Consider the following 9,279-nt stretch of genomic DNA (forward strand, 5'->3'; position numbering starts at 1 on the left):
TTGGAACCCTAGAGGCTAAGTAAAAATTTTTGCATAATGCTGTTTGGTGATTTATTAACTTTTTGTGAAGTGATTGAAGAAACTTGACATGGATAACCCATAGGAGATTTAATTTTATTTTCTTTACGACATTGAAATTATATTTTTCATTGTTTTGCTATTTTGTTTGGCGTTTGGGATTTTAACATTTTGCTCCATTGTGAATCTATTTGGTTTAAACCACTATCCACATCCATGGAAACTAACAAGGAGTAGGATATCATTTTTGCGTCTAAAGTAGCACTGTTTACAAGAATACGCCTATCAGTTCACATCAGTCACATGTTTATAATATGTTTCCTCATACATGCTGCATTTTGAAATTGTTAGGCTGTAGATTTACTCCCACCATTTTCCCTTTCCTTCCCAAATTGGTGATGTATCTTAAATTCCTTTTAGACTTGATATGAGATCTTCTCATTTGACTTTTTTTCCTTCCCATGCTATGATAAATCTGAGTAGTTAAGTACTAAGATTGTTTAATTTATCACTACAACATAGTTTTTTGTGTGAGAAGCTGCCTAGCTTCAAAGTTCAAGACAAGAAATTCCATCATGAGTTTGTGCTTTGTAGCCTTTGAAGGAGTAATATGTTTGGTTAGATTGTATTTAGTAATCTGTATGTATTTAGTAATCTGTATGTAGTTAGTGCTGCTCTTTGTGATTAGCAGTTGTTACACGTGTCCATCTAATTTTTTAATTTTACCTATGCATATGCATGATGATACACACTATTTTTTATAAATTTAAAGTAGTAATAAATAAATTCATCACAATTGAAATTGATTTGAAAATAATCTTATAGATTATACTATTGGTTTTGGATGTTGAGTTGTTCTTTAATGGCATATTACGTACTTGATCGAAGTATAAGATATTTATCTATTGTTATAACATTTGTAGGATCCTCATGGCACACCAAGTTGTTGATGTCACCATAAAGAGTTGCCATGTCGAGATCCTATGATAGATGAGTGTGTTAGAGGTTGCTTGGATTCGAGTGTCTGCACATGGTCCATCCATAAAGTTTGATCATGCATTGATCACTACATTTGTAAAGCGATGGTACCCAAAGACCCATTCTTTCCACCTTCCACATGGTGTGATGACAATCACACTACAAGATGTGGAAGTTATAATGGGGATGCCCATCGAGGGTGAGAGAATGGTTGGGTCCAATGAAAGAACTTGGAAAACTGTCTATACTGAAATGCTTGGAATTCAAATTCTAGATGAAAATAAAACCGTGCTAGATAATTAAAGGATTCAAATATAAAAGCGCTTGTTGATCGAATTGCATAGCCGCTGCCTCCGAATGCCAATAAGGTGCAGGTCAGTATGCTTGATGCTACGTACTAGCTATACTTAGGGATATGGTATTTGTTGAAAAGTCTAGAGACAAGGTCCATCTCATGTGGTTGGAGTTCATGTAGAACCTTTGTAATCCACCCAAGTATGGTTGGGGTAATGCAGCCCTATCATTGTTGTACAAAAAATTGTGCAAGGCAACCAAAAAGAAGGCAAAGCAAATTGGTGGAGCATTGATTTTGGTCCAATTGTGGAATATGCCAAGTTCCCACATATGTCCCCACAAAAGGTACTCCCATTAAAGGGTGTTTATGGTCCACTACCACCACCAATTCCTCTTGCCATGAAGTAAGTATATATTGCATAATTAGTGTGCTATCATTAGATGTATTATGCCACAATCGTTTTATCATTTGAATTTTACGTAAACAACTAATGACCATGCTATGTTACGTGCTTGTAGTTGGGCAGGGGCTAAGTGTACAAAGAACACTCCCACACACGTGCTTTCCGCATTTTGCAATCAAATTGCCACGACACGGCTTGACTAGGTATAATACTTGTTTTTATACAATATTTATATCAATTTATGTCTTTGAAATTACACCCATCATAATCATAATCATAAAAAAGTATTTCATTGCCCACTATTGTACTACTTGTTATGCAAATTATGGGAAAATTGCTTAACGTGGTTGCTTTAATATAACACTTTTATCCAATATGAACTATAAAATATTTTCTCCAAGCAAATATAAAGATAACATTGTCTAGTCTACCAAACAAATATGAACAACTGAAATTTTATTATCTCCAAGCAAATATAAAATATAAAATATAACATTGTATGGTCCACTAAATATAACATTGGAGATAATATTTTTTAAATTTTCAAGAAATTTTTTTATTAAAGATAACATTGTATGATTAACCAAGCAAATATAAAATATTGTCTCCAAGCAAATATAAATATTCGAATTTCTATACTTAAACAAATTTTTATATGGTCACTAACCTTTAAAAATTAATTACACCTTACCAATAACAACCCATTACAAATAACAACACATTGCAAATAATAACATGTTACCCATACACATTACAAATAACAACCCACTACAAAGAAAAACCCATTACATATTGCAATGAACAACCCATTACAAAGAACAAATAACAACCAATTACAATTACAAATAATAATAATAATAATAATAATAATAAAACATTGCAATTACAAACAACACATTTCTCATAAGCACTATAAAAGTGGTATGTGTATATATATCTACCAAATGAAAACTTATATTAACCATGTCTAACCAAAAAATAAAAATGTTTAGATATTTACCTACAAATTAAAGAAGAAGGAAGCTTTTAATTTTGTAGAATGATCAATGAAAATTGCTAGGTATGAAGTAAACAATGATAGTTTGGGTGTGGGAGAGAGTTGGGACAAGTAGGAGCAAGTGTGAGTGATTTGTATGTTATGAAAACTAAGACAGATGGGATAGGTGTTGAAATTAATTGGAACTCGAGTTTACTACACTCAAGTTCCATTTAAAAAAAAAATTACCCGCTTGGAGCTCGAGTGTAGTAAACTCAAGTTTGCTGAACTCGAGTTACATGTTTTTTTTTTTTTTAATAAATAATTCCACGTTAGGCTTATACTAGTTGAACCTCGAGTTTATTAAACTTGATTTTGGGTTGGAACTCGAGTTTGCCAAATTCGAGTTCCAAAAACTGTCCACATAACTAAATAACTTCAAACGCATGCTATTCACCAAAATTTTCCCTAAAATGTTACTATTTAGCAAATTTTGCCGTGTTTAAGCCGTTTGTGCTGATGAGATAAATTGACAAGTGGAATGTTTTAATTGAGGAATCTAAGGTATTGAGCTTAAGTTTTATCATAAATATAAATTTCCAATCGACCTAAAAATAAAGAAAGAATATTTAAAGCATCACCATCAGATGTGTCAAATGCCAAATATTTGGCATTTGACACACCAAACACCAAAAAGCCCATCTCATCAGGTGTTGTAAATGCAAAAAAATTTGGCATGAGTGAACAGTATGCTCTCAAATATGAGAGCATACGGACAGAAATGTTAGAGCATTCTCATCAGGTATGCTAAATATGTTAAATGCTATAATATTTGGCATTTAGCACACCAAATCCCAAAATATGGGCTTCATCAGGTGTTTTATATGTGCCATTTTTTTGAAACATACTACAGTACGCTCTCAAATTTGAGAGCGTACTGTTTACCTTTACCATAATTTATATTACTTTTTTACTCTCGCTGGGCCCACTTCCTCTGTCTCCTCATCTCCTCTTTCTTCCCTCTGTCACCTCATTCCTTCACTGAATTGTATCTGCTCTCTCACTCACTTCATTTCTTTGCCTTCTCTCTATCTACTCCACGTCACTGCCTCCCTCCCCAACAAAACCCAGGCCGGAGCATCAAGCCACGCCACGCCACGCCACACAAACCCGACCTACACTCTTAGATCGCCGTCCACCAACACAACCACATGAACCCGACCCACCACATCCACAACAACCCATGGCTTGATTACCACGCCATGCCACGCCACGCCGCCGAGCTTGTTGTGCCATCCACCGCGTCATCGGAACCTCCCACCATCGGATTTCTCTCAATCGGCCTATAGTGGTGGGTTTTGCTTTTGGGTTTATTTGATTTGGGATGTGGGTTTGTTTGATTTGGTTGTGTTTTTTGCTGTGCCGATCTCTTTGGTTGTGTTTGATATGGGTTTTGCTTTTGGGTTTGTTTGATTTGCTGTGCTGATCTCTCTGTGTGTGTATGTGTGTGTGTGTGTGTATTTTAAGGTGGCGTTGGTGGATGTGGGTTTGTGTCGATGGTGGCTGGTTGGTGTTGTTGCGGCAGTGGTTGTTGGTGGCTGTTGTAATCTAGTGGTGGATGTGCCGGTGTTGTTGATGGTGATGACAGGAGGATATATTATTTTAATGTGTAGTAAATATTATTTTAATATATAGAATTGAAGAGTAAAACATCTGATAAATTGTATGTTGTAAAATGATGTGCTAAAATGATAAAGTAGATTTTTGGTGTGTCAAAATGACATTTTTTATGAGAGAGCTGATGAGAATGCTCTAATGATTTAATATTTTTTTTATTCTCTTTTCTCTCTCCTCTCTCATCTCTTTATGCATTTCTCTTCTCTCTCATTCTTCCTCAAACATCAAACCTCTCCATTCTTTTCTTCTTTCACTCTTTTTCTTCTCAATCTTGTTGTTTTTCTCTCTTCCACTTAGACATCACCCTCAGTTTTTTCTTCTCACTCTTTTCTTCTTTCATTCGGATCTTTGTTGCTGTGGTTTTTTTTTTTTTTTTGGCAATGATTTGATACCCAATTCGGCAGTGGGTGGGTTGAGATGGTGATTGGCAAATCAGTGGTGGTGGGTTGCGATGGTCAGATTCAATGGTGGGGTGATGGGCGAATTGGTAGTGGTGGGTTCTAATGTGCGAAATCGGTGGTGGGAGGGCCGGCTTGTGAATGGGTTCCGAAGGATGGATCGGCGGTAGGTGGATGGGTTGGCAGTGGCAATGGGTGGATGTGTGGGATGTGGTGGGTCAGTGGGTGGTGGCAGTTGTGGGTTGATTTTGGTGGTGTTCTTTTTTTTTTTTTTATAAGATGGTGTTGGTAGATGTGAGTTTGTGCCGATGGTGGTTATCAATGTTATTGCAACCGTGGTGGTGGTTGTTGTTGTTGATGATAATGATGATAATGGGGAAGTAGTTTAATATATTATTTTAATGTGTTGTAAATATTATTTTAATGTATAGAATTGAATGATAAAATATCTGATGAATGTGATATTGTAAAATAATGTGGTAAAATAATAAAGTAGGCTTTTGGTGTATTAAAATGACATTTTTTTTTGAAACAGCAAAGTAGGCTTTTGGTGTGTTAAAATGACATTTTTTAAAAAAAATAACTGATGGTGATGCTCTAAATGCATTGTCCAAATTTTTGACATCCTAAATTATGGAATCTCAAATAGGATTAAAAGGTCAATACAAGTTGGGTAATTAAAACTGTAACGACCCAAGGAAAAGCGCTAGCCACATCTGCTCTATACCTCAAAAAGACTAGTCACAATTGAAACTCCTTATAGTTGTTAATAAAACCCAGATCTACCTAGTAAATACCCGATGTGGGACTCATCACATATCCTCACACATCACACAATCAATCAAATTGGGGTATCATAATCTCCCCCACTTAAATCCCTAACGTCCTCGTTAGGGCCCACTTTGTGGGGTAATGTCTCTGAATCCAAATGGGATTACTAAACCTAGCTTTGATACCATATGTAACGATCCAAGGAAAAGCGCTAGCCACATCTGCACTATACATCAAAAGGACTAGTCACAATTGAAACTCTTTGTAGTTGTTAATAAAGTCCAGATCTACCTAGTAAATACCCGATGTGGAACTCATCACATATCCACACACATCACACAATCAATCAAATTGGGGTATCTGTCACGCCCCGAACCCAACTATAAAAATAGGCATGTGACAACCAACGCACACTTATAAAGTAAGCACCTTACAAGTGTGCAAGGCTTTCTTAGCAACTAAAATTTATCCTCAAAATTAAAATCAAATAAATCCAAAGTACCTCAACAATTTCTTTATGAATAGATCATCAATAATTTAATAGGAACAAAATCCAAACCTCATGTACATAATGCCAATTGGCCAATAAATATAAAACTATTAGAAGACCATCCAATCCCAAAATTACTAAGCTTCTTTTTCTGCCTACAACACAACGTCAAAACTCTCAAAACTTGGCATTCTTCACAATCTAAAACTGGAGGGGAAAAAAGGGGTGAGTTGACAACTCAATAAGTAACCAAAGTCCTAATAAATTCTATCAAGCAATAGATCTGTAATGTATAAGATGTAATATGTGTTTTCAAAAGTTATAATATACTATGTGTTTTCAAAATAACTGAAGAAGTATCATAGTCTTAAAATAATAAGTTGCAAATAGATCACATATTTTAATCTTACAAATATATCATAGATGGTTTAGAAAGTAGTCAATTTTTCATATATCAAAAGCAATAACTTATAATAGGTTCTAAAAATACATAAGTAATTTTAATGACTCAAAATAGTTAAAATACTCAAACATTTTCAAAATCACCTATGTAGTTTTAAGGACTCAAAATAGTTCAATGTTCAAACGTGATTCATATTCTTAACAATCTTATGACTATGGTCACGCTATATCCTCATGACTGGGTATTAAAGTACCAATGAATAACCCCTATTGGTTTGGGTATCAGAGTACCAATGAATAACCCCTATTGGCTGGATATCAAAGTATCAATGAATAACCCCCATTGGTTTAGGTATCAGAGTTCCAATAAATAACCTGAAAGTTCAAATAGTGTATAAAATACCCTTGAACGTTTAGACCCCCAATTACAAAATAACCAACTCAAGTTTTATGACAAACAATTAGTGTACAGAAAATGAACAAAATCTATAAACAGAATTGGTAAACAATCTAAGCCAATTAAAATCACAACCCACAGCAGATGATAAAAGGTAAAGATAAAAGGGAAGGAAGATGCAAACACAAGGACAACACACGATGTGTTATCGAAGAGAAAACCGAAGCCCTCGGCGTAAAACCTCTCCGCCGCCCTCCAAGCAGTAAGTAATCCACTAGAAAATGTAGTTGGGATACATGAACAGCAATAGACCCTCCAAGCCTAATCTACCTAGTGTACCTAAGCTCTCTAAGCTTCTTACTCCAACGAGGTTACGTCAAACCTATTTCTTTTCTAGCTTCTCGGATTCCGCTACTTGACCATAACATCAACCAATGTAGATTGGTTCCTTCCTAACTACTTCCCAGAACACCAAACAGCCCTCTCACAGTAATGGATATGGTGAGAAAAGGTTTTGGTAAAAAGACCTCTCAAAAGTATAACAATGGAGAGGAAAAGAGTTGAGAAATTTGAAGAGACTCTTATGTAAAGATTGTAAATGAATCAATCTTGTTTTACTCTAGGGTTTCTCTCTCAAAATTTTCTCTGGAAGCTCTCTTTCTTTTATGGGTATAAGGGGTATTTATACTGGGGTGAGAATGGAATGTGAACAATCAGGTTTTTCAAAACAAGGCTGGCTCGTGGCTTGGCCTCGCGGCTTGACTGAGTCGTGAGATCCAACCGCGAGATAACAAAACGGCCAGTTGTCTTATTTTGTCATGTAGTGCTCCAGCTAGCATGATGCTTCAACTTTTGACATGCTTGGCACGTGTGCTGCTTCTGGCGGCTTGAAGCCGTAAGTCACCTGTGAGGTCAAGTCGCAAGTCTCTGTTTTCTTGCACACTGTTGAGCACTTCAACACTCTATCTCACTCACTACCCTTACAACAATCCCACCTAAATACAGGGTTACTAAATGCTGAAATACAAGCAAATTTAGTACGGAATAAAGTCCACAAGATGATTGATTAAATTCAACCTTACATAACCCCCATTAGTTGGGTATCAGAGTAAAATCATAGTCAGATTATCCATAATCATATATAAGAAATCATAGTTTCTACCAAAAATATATCTTATTCAAATACATACATACATATATATATATATATATATAATCATATATTCAATATTCAAATCTATTTGTGATATTTCTATGTTCTTTATTTTAAATCAATATAGCTAAAAAAAACAATAAAATAAAATAATTCTTATATTCAATGCTCATATGTATTTGTAAAAATTCCTTATTCTTTACTTTGAATCAGTATAGCTAAAACCAATTAAATAAAATACATCATATATTCAGTAATCATATATATTTGTGATAATTCTTTACTTAAAATCACTAGTGCAATAGAAATAAAATTGTAACATCTATAAACAATTTTCAGTAGTTAAAATATGCACAATAAAACCAATTAGGATAAGGTTACTTACCTCCAAAAGCTATTCCAAAAGAAACTTTTCCCTAACGTTTCCTCTAAATCTTTAGATATCACCTCAATTGTGCAGTCAAACATTCTCTGCTTAAGTAATTTGGATAGTCACCTCTCTCAAAACTTAATAAGCTTATATATGATTAGGGTTTCAACCTTATTTTCTATAAACTCTCTTATAAGTATAAATTATAAAATTGCTCCCAAAAAACAAAATTACTTAAATACCCCTCCTTTTAAATCTTTCTTTTTTTTTTCTTTTCTTTTTTTCGGGCATTACAAAAACTTTGTCACATCAGAATTGCTGATTATTTATTCCACCTTGTTTATGATTCTATCACATTTTGGACGCAAAGTGTGGAATTTTACTAATAGTGACGCAAATCAATACGTCATATAATACGGAGAAAGATGAGAAGGAACAAGTAGAAGAGGCATAGGTCGGGAACTTTTTCTTCCCAATTAGCCTAATTAATGAGTTTGGATTTATTCCTCCAAAAAGTAAAGGATAAAAGGCTATATAGGTCACAACACTAACCAAAATCGAGAGATCTAGGAAGAATTTACATAGAACTATCATTTTAGACAAAAGCAAGCATGTGGCAACATGGTTGTTATGTCATGCCTTGCCTGCCAACCATTATTCAATAGCCTTTTTCACAATATTGCAATTGCCTAACTTTAACATCGTCTACTTCATTATAAATTGGGTGTTTTTTTACTTAGGAGAAACTCGCAGGAAAGATAAAATAAGGAAAAAACATCTTCAATCTTTTTTTCTTTTTTTTGATGGGAACATCTTCCATTTTTTTATATGCCAAGGGAGATATGTTTTTATCTTAATGATGGACGGTGGTTTTTTTTTTTTTGGTACATAAATCTGGTCAAATTGATGGGTCATTGCTAACAGTAGCTAGGATCAACCCTTCTAATTAGA

Source organism: Quercus lobata, chromosome 1 (genome assembly GCF_001633185.2).
Source record: "Quercus lobata isolate SW786 chromosome 1, ValleyOak3.0 Primary Assembly, whole genome shotgun sequence".
NCBI classification, from domain to species: domain Eukaryota; kingdom Viridiplantae; phylum Streptophyta; class Magnoliopsida; order Fagales; family Fagaceae; genus Quercus; species Quercus lobata.